At 40.4% G+C, this 13,108-nt stretch overlaps 1 protein-coding gene across 4 annotated transcripts in view; it reads right to left on the bottom strand.

Moving 5' to 3' along the window:
• kmt2a.S (lysine methyltransferase 2A S homeolog) overlaps positions 1-13,108 on the bottom strand; it is a 103,018-nt gene that overhangs the window by 82,291 nt on the left and 7,619 nt on the right. The window lies entirely within an intron of this gene.

A 13,108-nucleotide genomic window follows, 5' to 3' on the forward strand; every position in this document is an offset into this window, starting at 1 on the left:
AAAACAGCCTTCAATCTCACATTTTTTTTTAAACCAGGTACAGAGATCTGTGCTGTTATACGAGTCCCTTGTAGTGAGATTCAGGAAAGGGGCTAGGATTATATGCACACTTTTAAATCACTCATTTGCACTGTAAAGGTCATGCAATCAAGAATGCAGGCTTACACAGGCAGAACATTCTGGCGAGGCATTTTCAGGCGACTGTTGAAAAGCGCATCGCCTCGTGTGGTTAGCACAGGCGTTTTTACATAGGCGCCCATACAAAACTGTCGCCTGCGCCGGTCGCGGCGCTTTGTCGCCGCGACCGCAAACGCGTCGCTATCTCCCCGTGTGGACTAGCCCTTAGATCTACCAGGCAGCTGTTATCTTATGTTAGGGATCTGCTATGTGGTTACCTTCCCATTGTTCTGTTGATTGGAAATCAAAGGTGAAGTTCTCTTATTCCATTTGGGGTGAATACTTAATGCTGCCCAAGATTATATTGGAATTATGACTTAATGATTAATACAGAAGTGTTTGCTGAATTTACAGTAGAAACCCAGAGGTGTAGCAGCCCTATAACCGTAATTCTACATCACTTCAAAGTTGTACACAGTAAAAACATCTTTTGACCCCGTTGTGCAATTCTTGAATTATTAGTAATACAGGTATGGGACCTGTTATCCAGAATGCTCAGGACCTGGGGCTTTCTGGATAATGAATCTTTCCGTAATTTGGATCTTCATACCATGGGGCAGATTTGCTAAAGTGTGAAGTGACTAACACTGGCGAAAATTCACCAGCGTTACTTCATTCAGGCACTTCGCCGATTTACTAACAGGCGCAGGAGGCCTATCGCGAAGGATGCAAAGGAGATAAATGCTAGTGTTGCTTTGCACCAACGCCAGGTGAGTTTTCACTCAGACGAATGGACGTAACTTCGCAAATTCACTAAGATGCTGATTTTACTGAACGTTACCTCTTTTGCAAGATTTGCCTTCACCAGCTAAGACCAGGCGAAGTGCATTGGAGTGCATAGGACTTCCTCAATTTTTAGTGGAAACATTTTCGAAGTCCCAAAAAACGCTGGCGTCTTCTTTTTTTCAGAGTGATAGCCTGCAAAGGTCTGTAAATTTTTTTTGGGTAACCAGTTCCCCCCTACATTTTCTAACATATGGAACATATACTATACAGTGGGCTCATGTGTAGTGTTTTCTTTATTACGGCTCACTGGACTTCTGTAATGTAATGTATTTGCTACAACATATACGTCCATGTAACTTTATCATTTCCCGCAGTAAGAATTTAGGCAACGCTAGCGCATCTTCGCTTTGTTTCACGAAAATTTGCCAGCATTCAGCGCACAGGACGCAACTTCGCATTTTAGTGAATTAGCGTTGTCCTAGCGAATTTACACCTGGCCAAGTGTTGCGATGGCTGCAGCCGTCGCTGGCGAATATTTGACGGTTAGGGAATTCGCCCCCTTAAGTCTACAAGAAAAACCCACTGGTTTTGCTTCCAATAAGGATTAATTATATCTTAGTTTGGATCAAGTACAAGTTACTGTTATATTATTACAGAGAAAAGGGATATAATTTTGAAAAATTTTGATTATTTGGCTAAAATGGAGTCTATGGCAGACTAACTTTCCATAAACCTGAGCTTTCTGGATAACGGGTTACTGGATAATGGATCCTATACCTGTACTAGACACTATTGAAAAGGTGACCTCCAACAACCTCTTAGCATATTGTGTACCAACTCTACCTTAATGATGAATATGTGGAACCATGTAAACAGTGATGCTTATATACACCTGGTTTAACTAAAAAAGTTTTGGTTAAAAAAAAAAAAAAAGGTGACCTCAGGGGTCACAAAGTGAGCATGCCTGTATGTAAGTGCAATCATCAATTATGATGCAAAATGCTATGCTTCCATGCAGTTAATATTATTTAACTAATCCCATTTGTATTGATTTAAATATATTTTATATTGAGAGTCTGTATTAATACTCCGATAACTCACAGCAGCCTAGAAAATGAATCAGCAGAAAAGAAAAAAGGTGCATATTGGCAACATGTTTGGATTACAGATGTTTACAGCTCAATTCCTGTGGTAAATTTGGTCTTGTACCAAAGCTCAAGACATAGTGGGGCATTTATAAACACTGGGCAAATTTGCTCCTGGCCAGTAACCCATGACAACCAATCAGATGATTGCTTTCAGTGTTCAAACTGCAGCTGACACACTGATTGGTTGCTATGGGTTACTGCCCAAGTGCAAATGTACCCAGTGTTTATAAATGAGCCCCAAGGTGTGGCATTTATAGCCTAAAGTTGGAAATACACTGGCAGATTTAATCTGCTGATTTGACTCATTCAGAATGGGTTGGCTGCTTATCTGCCTGTGCAATGGGGCCCTGAGATGCCTGACTGATATCTGGGTGAAAATCAGACACGCAATTGGGAGGTTTAATAATCCTGTCGGGATGAGGGCCACATCGGATTGTTCATAAGGATACAGCATGTATCCCCACTGTTATGAAGAGATAAGATGGCCATTCATAGAATGACTTGGGTCATCAATACATTTATAACCCTAGCAAAAATAAGCAGGAATAATAAATAAGAACATGCTTTGATTCTAAAATTCTAATATTCTGCATACACTTATTGCTTTCATGGAAATTTCCCCCAAAATGTCTCTATTTGCCAGGCAGAAAATCCACTTCCTGCTGGATACTTTCCTAGACTAGCAGGAGTCAGCAGCTCAGTTCTAACCACTGCAGCATGCCGGTCAATTAGCAGCTAGGTGGAGATGACAGGGAACGGCAGCATACTTTCCCAGTATGAGATCTGTGATTGGCTATCCACATCTTACTTTGCATCTGGGCAAGAGCCATTAAGATACACCCACCACAAACCTGAGTTGCTGACCTGTTTTATATTGATGTTTGCCGTACATAGCAGATGAACTTAGTGAAACTGACTTACTGGTATTGACACTCCGCTTCTCTTAATACACATGTATGTTAGCTGAGAAACTGAGAAACTAGAACTATGCTATTCAAACTGTATACTGTGAAATATGTATTGTTAACTGTGCATTATTGCCTTAAGTTCTTTATTGCATACATTTTTTTTTTAAAAAGTATACCCACCCCACTGTTCATTTGTAATAGACTCAGACCAGAAGGGACTAATTGGAGACACAAATAAAGCTTTAATTTATAATGTTAATCATTTTAACCCACCTGAAAAAGGTTCTAGATCTTCATTTCCTGCATTACATGGATGATTTTCAAAAACAATTTATTGCCTCTTGTATTTCTGTTAGATTTTTGTAAAACACAAACGGCAAATGTAAAAAATGTATATCAGCCATCAAACCATAAGACATACCCAAGTATTTTGTGTCTGAATAGCTGGTTAATTAAAAGTAGGTAAAAATATAATAAAATGCGATATTTCAAGGATTCTAGGTGTAACTTTGTTGCCTTCTTAGGCTAATGTTGTTTATGTTCAATAATACTACACATAACAGAAAAGAAGCTGAAAATTGTGTGCTATCACTAGCAGACAAATCTTAGAAAGCAACTGGACTGAGCAGACAAATCTTAGAAAGCAACTGGACTGCCCTTTCAGTATAACCACTTCCAAACGTTATATAAACTTTCAGGAAAGCCAAGTATTATATAAGAATTTCTAGCAAGTTCGCTGTTAAGTTTATTTTCGGATTTGGCAGCGACCCTTCTACTCTTGTTGCCCCCTCCTTTTTGCCTAGATACTTATCTAAGCCATAGAATACTGCTGAACGTATTAAAGGGAATTTCAACCCAAAAAATAACCCTTTACTTAATAAAAGAAGACATAATTCTAAGCAACTTTGCAATATACATTCATTACAAATTGTGTATGTTTTTAAGTTATTTGTATATGTATTGCTATTGAAAGCAGTGTTTGTCTGTCCCTTCTATTCTCTGCCAAGATCATTCTAACTTTTGAAACAATGTAAGACAAGGCAGCTCATTAACAGGCCTGTCTTTGCTGGGGACACAGACTTTTGCAAAATTGTTCAAAAACAACCAGTTAACCAGTTAAGCTAAAGCTGCTTTCAATAGCAATTGTTTTTATAAATAAACTTTAAAAACACTAAAACTAAAAAGATTTTTTAATAAATGTATATTGGAAAGTTACTTAGAACAATGTTTTCTATTATTAGGCAGATTTTTATTTTGGAGTTCACTTGGCCTTTAAAGGAAGGAAATGTCTGCTTATAAAGTATATTGTTTACTAATGCAAGATAACAGGACAAAATTGCTTGCAGCTCTGTGAGCACAAAAAATATTCAAGTTTTGCCCCTCCTTCCCACCCAGACAATATATCTTGCATCGACCTGATAAAAGGAGGGATATTGTGTAACAACTTTTGCATGCTGCACCAAGTATTACTATTATTTCTGTAAATATTTCCTGCTCAGTTCATTTGTCATATCAACTGTGGGACACACTTTGAGCAGCTTTTGAAATAATATACACATCTTATAAGTGCCACAAAATAGCCCACATATGAAAGGAAGCCTTGGAATTAACACATACCTAAGGTCTCTTCCTCATGAGCGCTTGTTCCTGCACTTGCTTGCGTTCAGTTTGAATGTATTCAGCCACAAGCGAGCACAGCAACTAACATACACAACTCTTAAAAGGGCAAATCAACCCCAAAATAAAAATTTGCTTAATAAAAGAAAGCATAATTCTAAGCAACTTTCCAATTGTTATGCCTCCAGCATTGTTTTATTGTTCTTGCTACATCAAGTAATGATTTGCTTGTATGGTTTGTACACTGTTATAAAAAAGGCCAACATACCCTTACAATGTTACCCTGTGTAATACCCGGAAATGATCACTCTAGCTGCCATCCTTACACTGTTCACAGCTAGCACATCACTATCCTCAGTAATCCTACCCCATCCATCCTTGGTAGATATTACTTATATCCTAAGCCTGATCTATAAAGGCAGATCATTATTTATTTGTTTTGTATTTCTACACAAGTTTTAGTGTTATATATGCAGCTACCTCATGGCACTGCCATACAGTATGTATTCATGCCTTATATTATATACAGATGCCTCTCACTCTTTAGTTTAAAATATGCTACACAGTGTTTATGTATTTTCTATATTGTGATGTATTCTTCAGCACTGTCATTTTCTGTCTTCCCTAATTTTACACCATCTTTCTAATCTGGTGTCAGTGGATTAATGAAGGAAGGCGTTTACTTGCATGTCAAGCTACACACTACCCCAGGGTAACACGTAGTAAAGACAGAACACCAATATACATTAATTACAAATTTTCAGTGCTTTTAAAGTTATTTGTAAAAACAATGGCTATTGAAAGCAGCACTTGCCTAACTCCTGATTGTTACTTTTTAAACAATGTTGCAAAAATCTTAGTTCCCCAGCAAAGACAGATCTGTTAATCAGCTGCCTTGTCTTACATTGTATCAACAGTCTGAGCCACCAGGGCAGAGGACAGACAAACACTGTTTTCAATTGCCATACATATACAAATAACTTAAAAACCATAGAAAATCTGTAATAAATATACATTGGAAAGTTGATTAGAATTATGTTTTCTTTTACTAGGCAAAATTCATTTTTTTGGGTTGACATTCCCTTTAAGCCTAATATTAGTATTCTCTTTAATCTTTCTAATTCTGCTTTCTTTGGCCACATACTTCTATCTATCTTGGTCAAGAGAGACATCTTGTAAATCACAAGTGTTTTCATATATCCCATTTTTTAACCCTACTCTCTAGGGCCATCAATTTATGAAAAGCAATTGAACATTAACGTTCAGTGGAGTTCAGCCCTAAGTAAAAAAAAAAAAAAACAGGTGAATGTTCTTAAGGGCCCTTACACACAGGTTTTCTGGGCTGCACGCCTCTGTATTCGGTTAAAGCCGGTCGACCACAGGGGAAAGCAGATCCAGACGCATTCAATTCTTACTTATGGTGCCGTCCTCACGACAACGCATGTAAAGAGGGAACGAAGGTTGAACGCAACATGCTCCTACAAAGTGGCTAAAAGTCTTTGGGGCAAATTCACTAAAGCGCAAAGTGGCTAACGCTAGCGCAAATTCGCCAGCGTGACGTCCCTTCGTTACTTCGCTGATTTACTAACGGGCGTTGGCGTAAAGTAAGTGGACCTACTATAGCGCTACTTCGGAACCTTACCCCGGGCGAAGTTGCGCTATGGCGAAGGGACGACGTAATTACGCTAATTCACTAACTTGCGCCAGACTTGCCTTCACCACCTCAGACCAGGCAAAGTGCAATAGAGTAGATAGGGATTGCTTCAAAAAAAGTTGAAATTTTTTCTAAGTCCCAAAAAACGCTGGCATCTTTTCCTTTTTTAAGGGTGATAGGCTGAAAAAGATCGTAAATTTTTTTGGGGGTACCCTACTTCCCCCCCTACATTTCCTAACATATGGCACATAAACTATACAGTGGGCACATGTATAGGGCAAAATAACAATTCTATTTTATTTTATGAAGTTTTCTCAGGCTTGTGTAGTGTAATGTATTTGCTGCTACATATCCGTCCATTGTACTTTAACTTGGCACCGTATGCAAATTTTTAACTTTGCTTTGCTTGACAAATTAACGCTAGTGCAACTTCGCAACCGTTCGCCTCCATGAGCGCAACTTCGGATTTTAGTGAATTAGCGGCGCGCTGGCGAAACATCGCCTGGCGAAATGTGTCGAAGCTGTCGCTAGCGCATTTTCGCTGCTTAGTGAATTTGCCCCTTTACCACAGCTTAACTGAGACTGCCTCATTTAACAAATCTCCAAAAAATTATTCTCTGCCAGCAATAACTGAAATCGCCAGTGGTAAAACCTACGCATTGTGAAGTTCAAGGAGATGTCGACCACATTTTTATGAGGGGTGACAAATCTCGTCAGTCATAGCCCTTATGGCAATGGTACATTTGCTACAAAACTCCTGAACATATGCTGCCAATACTGACAATTTAATGCATACAGCATTTTTGAATAATTACTCGTTTTGAGTTATTTAGCAAAGACAGTTCTCAGTATTGTCTTTGCCAGGGTATTTTATGGCATTTTGTCGTAGAGACCATTAGGACAATGGCACACAAAATTCATCACAGGCGACTAATCTCCTTGTGGGCCACTGCCCTTAGTGCTTACAACTGATTTTGGTTTCAATGTAATTTAGATTATTTAGATGAATAAAATAACAGATTTAGGTCAGCGAAATTGAAGAAAGAATAATAAGCACATCCCTAGTGGCAGGGCCATAATTATATATAGGCACCTGAGGGGCTGTACCTAGGGCGGCAGATTTAACAGTGTGGCCCTTGGGTCCTATTGTTGCTATTGTCAGGGGTCAACTGGCAATTCTGGGAGGGCTTGGCATCACACGTAGTGATAGTGATGACACTACAACCAACTGGGTAGGCAGTTAGGTCCACTGCTTAGGATGACACTGGCTGTACTGTACTTATCTGGGAAAACTAAGTACCCTCCTCATGGGAGCTAATATTGCTGTGCAGGGCAGTGAAGAAAAAATGTTATCAATGTCAAGGATAAATGAAAGCATGTTAGAATTTTAATAAAGATAAACTGGCTACGGTAATAGCACCTTTAAAGGGCAGCAGTCACCAAAATATATTATCCCCAACCAAAGGCGAGGGATAATAAATCCCACACTCCAGTAGTTTGTTTTTATTTTTTAATTGTGGCCATGTTTGTCAGAGTGCACAACGCACTTCTGACATCGATTGGATAACAAGCAAGTTGCGGCATTCGCTCATTATGCGCCTCAACATGGCCGCTTAAACCGGGAGCTCCCCCCTGACGGTGACATAGCACTAGCATTTAAAAAAAAAAATACTGTCACCCCCACCTGGAGTGCGGGCACTATTAGCCCACACCTTTGTTTGGGGATAATATATTTTGGCAACAGGTACACTTTAATAGCATAATGATCCTTATAACATTTAAAAATCAGTAGATTTAGGTGACATCCTTAACATGTACATAAAATTCACCCACAGATTAGAAAAGGACCTACTAATATTGTATCTTGCATGTTACTCATTATACTCTGTCCTGTTCTGACAGCAGGAAACACACAATTGTGTAAATGTAAAGTTCTACTTACAGGTTTAATAATCTGAAATCTATCCTGTGCATATTCATTCCAATTACTTTTTTATGTTATTTTTATAGTACTTTAAACAGATTGTTATTCATTTATATTAGTTCCAGCCTCCAGTGGCATGGAACTAACAGTTACAGTCAAAGATTCTTATCCTTATTTTTATGTTCTCTTAGTTTTTGCCTGGGTTAATTGGGTCCTGACCTTAGGCTATGGGCACACAGGCAGATCTGCTCAGTGCCAGTGCTCCATTGATTTGAATCAGATCATCTCCACTATGTGTGACCTCACAGAGGCTGATCCAATTCTTATCAATGGAGCAGAGGCACTGAGCAGATCTGCTTCTCTCAGCCTCCAAAAATATGCAGGCTGACAACTGCCTGTGTGCCCATGGGCGTCCACAGAAAAGTTTTCCAGGGGGGGGGGGCAAGGAAGAAAACATATTACACAAATTACTTGTACCCACATTTTGGTTTCCACACAAACCTAACAACAGCTTTTCTATAAATATTTTGAGTAGTAACTGTTGCACATGTATAGCATTGCCATTCTGTTAGTGACACAAACTCCTTGTTTGCCAGGACAACACTTGGTATTTTCTACTTTCTTAACAAAATTACTAGCCAGAGGTTTGTAGAAAGTTATTCCCTCTAGAATTCTAGTTATAACTAGATAAATACAGTGATGCCTCCATTTTACATAGCCTCATTTTAAGTATTTCCATATTTTATACAACTTTTTGTGGTCCCACCAATATTTATTGCATAATACATTTCACTGACTTTAGAGACAGGGAGTGTGTGTGTGTGTGTGTGTGAGTGTGAGTGAGAGAGAAATTATGATGCAACAATGTTTTTCTCTCAGTCCATTTTAAAGGAAGCATTGCATGCAAACACTGTCCATGTCAGATTTAATTAGAAGGTGGATGCCTTCCTCAGCACCTGCTACAGTATTGTACATACAAAATATCTGCGGTTTCCAGAAACTGCTTCTGATGTAGGAGCCGTGTTATCTCTTGGAGAGGACAGGGGCGTATAAGGCACCCATCTATAAATTTATTCTTTAAATTAAAAAATTAATTAAAAAAAAGATTCCCCAGCCTCTGCCACGGATTTCCATTGGAAATCCTGTGACGGAGCTGGGGGGGGGGTGGTGGTGAGGGGTTAGGGTTCACGGCATAGGGGGAATGTTTAGGCCCTTGCTGGCTCTGCTGCACCCTACTAAAGCATATTTGTTGGGTGCAGCTCTAATCTCAGTCTCTATAGACAAGTGACAATAGGCTATGGAAATAGAAAGGCATAGTATCCCTTGAAGCTTGCAGCCTATGTCTATTTTAGCCTCTGCCTGGTTGCTAGGGAGGTAGAACATTTGAAGCAAGAAAACTATTCCAATTCAAACAGCTGCAAAAGAGTAAAGTAAAAAAAACATATTCCTAACAGAATACTACTGTCTGCCTCAGTGATCCCATAACTGTATCTCTCTAGCCACTGCTAAACTACAATTCCCAGCATTCAAAGCCAGAACCAGTAGCAGAGTTGTAGTTGGTGGGCTAAGAGAGGAGAGAGGAGGACCTTCCTTCATTGGGCATGGGAGAGTCCAGTCAGCTACCAGTGAGTTCTGATGGTGGCCCTGGTTCTATGACTGCTTATGTTTGATGTCTATTTGTTGTATTTTCATAAATGCACATGTGTGTGACTGATGTGATTGGCTGACAATTACTGGTATATCATGCCTTACTTGAGGATGACATCACTCCCAGCTCAGCACTGATTGGCTGCCAGGGAAGGTGACTTAACGGCTCAGACACAAGTGACCAGTATTTCATTTCTGGATTCAGAGGTAAGTGGAACAGACTTTATGGGGGGGGGCTAAAGTCAATGATACAAGGGGATAGTTTGGGCAGTGTGGCTTCCATGATTTATAGTAGTTCGGGGACTAGAGCCAGGCCTGGACTGGCAATTTGTGGGTCCTGGCAAATGCCAAAGGGGCTACTGTAAGATGCCATAGACAGTCACTATTTATTGGGCTGCTGGGGGGGGCTGTGAGAGCCTCTGTGTGTCTCAAATGCCAGGGCCATTTTTAAATCCCAGTCCAGACTTTAGTCTAGAGCCAAAGCTCCCAAAATTGCCCCACCATAGCCTGCTATTGTAATTGTCTGGGAAGGTGCTTGTCATGAAATTGTCCATTGGAGATGTCAGTTTGTCTTTCCAGTTCCATCTTTTCCTATTTCATTGGAAAAGGGGGCAGGGGGTCATTTTTGGTGATAAGCCATCAGGAGGTACAAAGTGGTACAACTACAAGGAAGGGGACAATTAATGATGGGGCCTTGAAAATGGTTTCTGGTGGCAGCCCTGCCCCTTCCCAAACTACTAAAACTTGTGGGTGCCAAAGTACCCAAAATCTGCCTGTGTGCCATTGCTAAGGGGAGTGAGACAACATGAGAACTTGCTGTTCCACTGACTCTAAACCTGTGCTTATCTAGCTGTGCCTTAACTACAATTCCCAGCACCCCCTGTGGCTGACTTGTAGTTATAGAATATAGTATGTTTGGTATTTCTTGTTTACTTGTTACAGCTTTTGAAGTGTTAGACCATTTACTCTGCTGCTCTTTAGCTGTAACTGTCAATTGCCATTTTCCAACTGCCATTGGCCCCAGTGGGCCCATTACTCACCTGTGCCTCTAATGGGAACCAGTGTCTTCTGCCCCTATTACACCCTGCCAGTAACATACAGCTTTACAATAATGGCACAGAGCGGGTTTTGGGATGTTTTGTCCCCATGTGATTTCCAGTTCAGTGTATGGCCAACCAAATGCTCACTCCCAAATGATCACTCCCGTTCATTTCTAAATTCAATTTAATTGAGCCCTGGTGAAAGCAATTGGCATAGAAATGAATGAGGGTGATTCCAATGAATGAGAATTGATTAGTTTGTGCATTGTGTCACCAGGTCCCAATCTTGGTTTGCAGGGGTGTCTTAATTGCACCAATCAATTCTGTCTCGCCTTCATTCTATTAAAGTTGCTGCTGATTGGTGTTACTGGTTATTTATAAGGCACAACCATATTCAGTAGTGCAGTATTGAGCTATTAAGGGAAATCCAGTATATACAGATATATATGGCAGAGAGTGTTCAATTCACAATCTCTTCTCTCTCTCTTTCTCTCCCCATAAAGTGAAATACGAGCGATTCCTAGTGATTCTCAGCGATTCCTAGTGATTCTCAGCAATTCTCAGCGATTCCCAGGAGCAGAAAAAGATAAAGAAGAAACACAAAAGTCTTTTTAAAGACTATCAACTTTCATCAGGAGCAGAAGAACAACTTGCCCAACCCATTGTGGGTTATTTGCAGGAAGGTAAGGATCCTGCATTTTCCCATCCAGGGCCACCATCAGGGGGGGGCAGGAGGGACAAGTGTCCCGGGCATGAAGGGGGGGCCCAGCAGTGCTGCACTTCTGAAAGAGCCGGGCCCCACCCTTCAGAGTGGCCATTTTTCAAGTCCCGAACAGCCGAAATGCAGAAGTGCCGAAAAGCCGAACAGCCAAAGGACCCAAAGTCACGAAAACAGCCAAAGCCGAACTCCCGAAGCGGCGAAAAGACCCGAAGATATGAAAATAGCTGAAGTCCAGAAGCGCCGAAAAGACCTTAAGTCACAAAAGGAGGCGAAGTTGAAGTCCTGAGTTCAATTATACTGAACACCAATTTGTTTTGTTTTTTTTAAATCCACCAATGTTTTATTTTAATATTCTTTAAAAAAAAAATTTTGCCCCAATTTTTTTTTTTTTACTTGTAAGGGGGGGCCCTGGCACCAATGCTTTTTTAAAAAAACTTTTATGGGGGGCCCTTGCGCCAATGTTTTTTTTTCTTTTTAACTTATAAGGGGGCCCTGACCATAAATAACTTTTTATAACTTGTGTGTGGGGGGTTACTTTTTTTTTTTTTTTAACGCGGATGTCTGTGTCGCCTTTTAACTGTGATGTGGAGTGGGTGGGATCTGGGGTGGGGCTCGGGTGCAAGTGTGGGCGGGGCCCCCGAAAATGTTGTTGTATGGGGCCACGTGATTTCTAATGGCGGCCCTGTTCCCATCTGTAATATGTATTACACAGTAGATGAGGCTGAAAAAAGACACACGTCCATCAAGGTCTACCTTTTGTGTAACTGCTGATCCAGAGGAAAGTAGGGCCCTGACAGAAATAAAAAGGGCTGATTTGTGGACCAAATAAAATCGGATGGTATTGTCTTAAAATGGGGACATGGGGAGCTGGTGGGGAGGGGCATTCTATATACTTAAGTAAGCATTTGTTTCTAATTGGAACCATATTAAAACCATAGTTTCTGAATGAAAAGGGTTCTTATTAAATAAGGTGTAAATATCCTGCTGTTTTTACCACTTTGTGTTTATTTGGGGGTCTTACATCTTTACGTTAACTCTAACCTTCCCAAATCTCTATTTTATATTACAGGAACATCAAAGATGGGCATGAGTGCAAGTAGCCGGCAATACTACCAGTGGCGCTTTGAAAAGGTAAAGGTGCTCACAGCTAATTTCCTCATTTTATTTTCTGACTGCTGAGAAAGGTATCCAAGGGGTTAAAGGAGGGGCTAACCCAATGCTAAACATGTCATATCTTCTGTGTAAATACAATGAAATAGAAATTTGACAGGGTTTAGCATAGTGTGTGCCCTGACCTCAATGTTTTCTTGTTTCTTACATTTTTCTAGCCCACACCGTGGATCTCGCCTGATCTGGGCATCTTTGAGATCAGGGATTTTGAGGATCCACTCGCAGGCCCTTATCTCGAGTGCATCAGGGACAAGATCACCTTTGACATCAGGTTTGCACTCTACGATCTGTGGATGGCCAAGGACTGCGTGAAGATAACAAAATGGTGGAAATTACACCTTAAGAACGAGTTTTGGCAGGACTACAGATACATCAA

Source organism: Xenopus laevis, chromosome 7S (genome assembly GCF_017654675.1).
Source record: "Xenopus laevis strain J_2021 chromosome 7S, Xenopus_laevis_v10.1, whole genome shotgun sequence".
NCBI lineage: Eukaryota > Metazoa > Chordata > Amphibia > Anura > Pipidae > Xenopus > Xenopus laevis.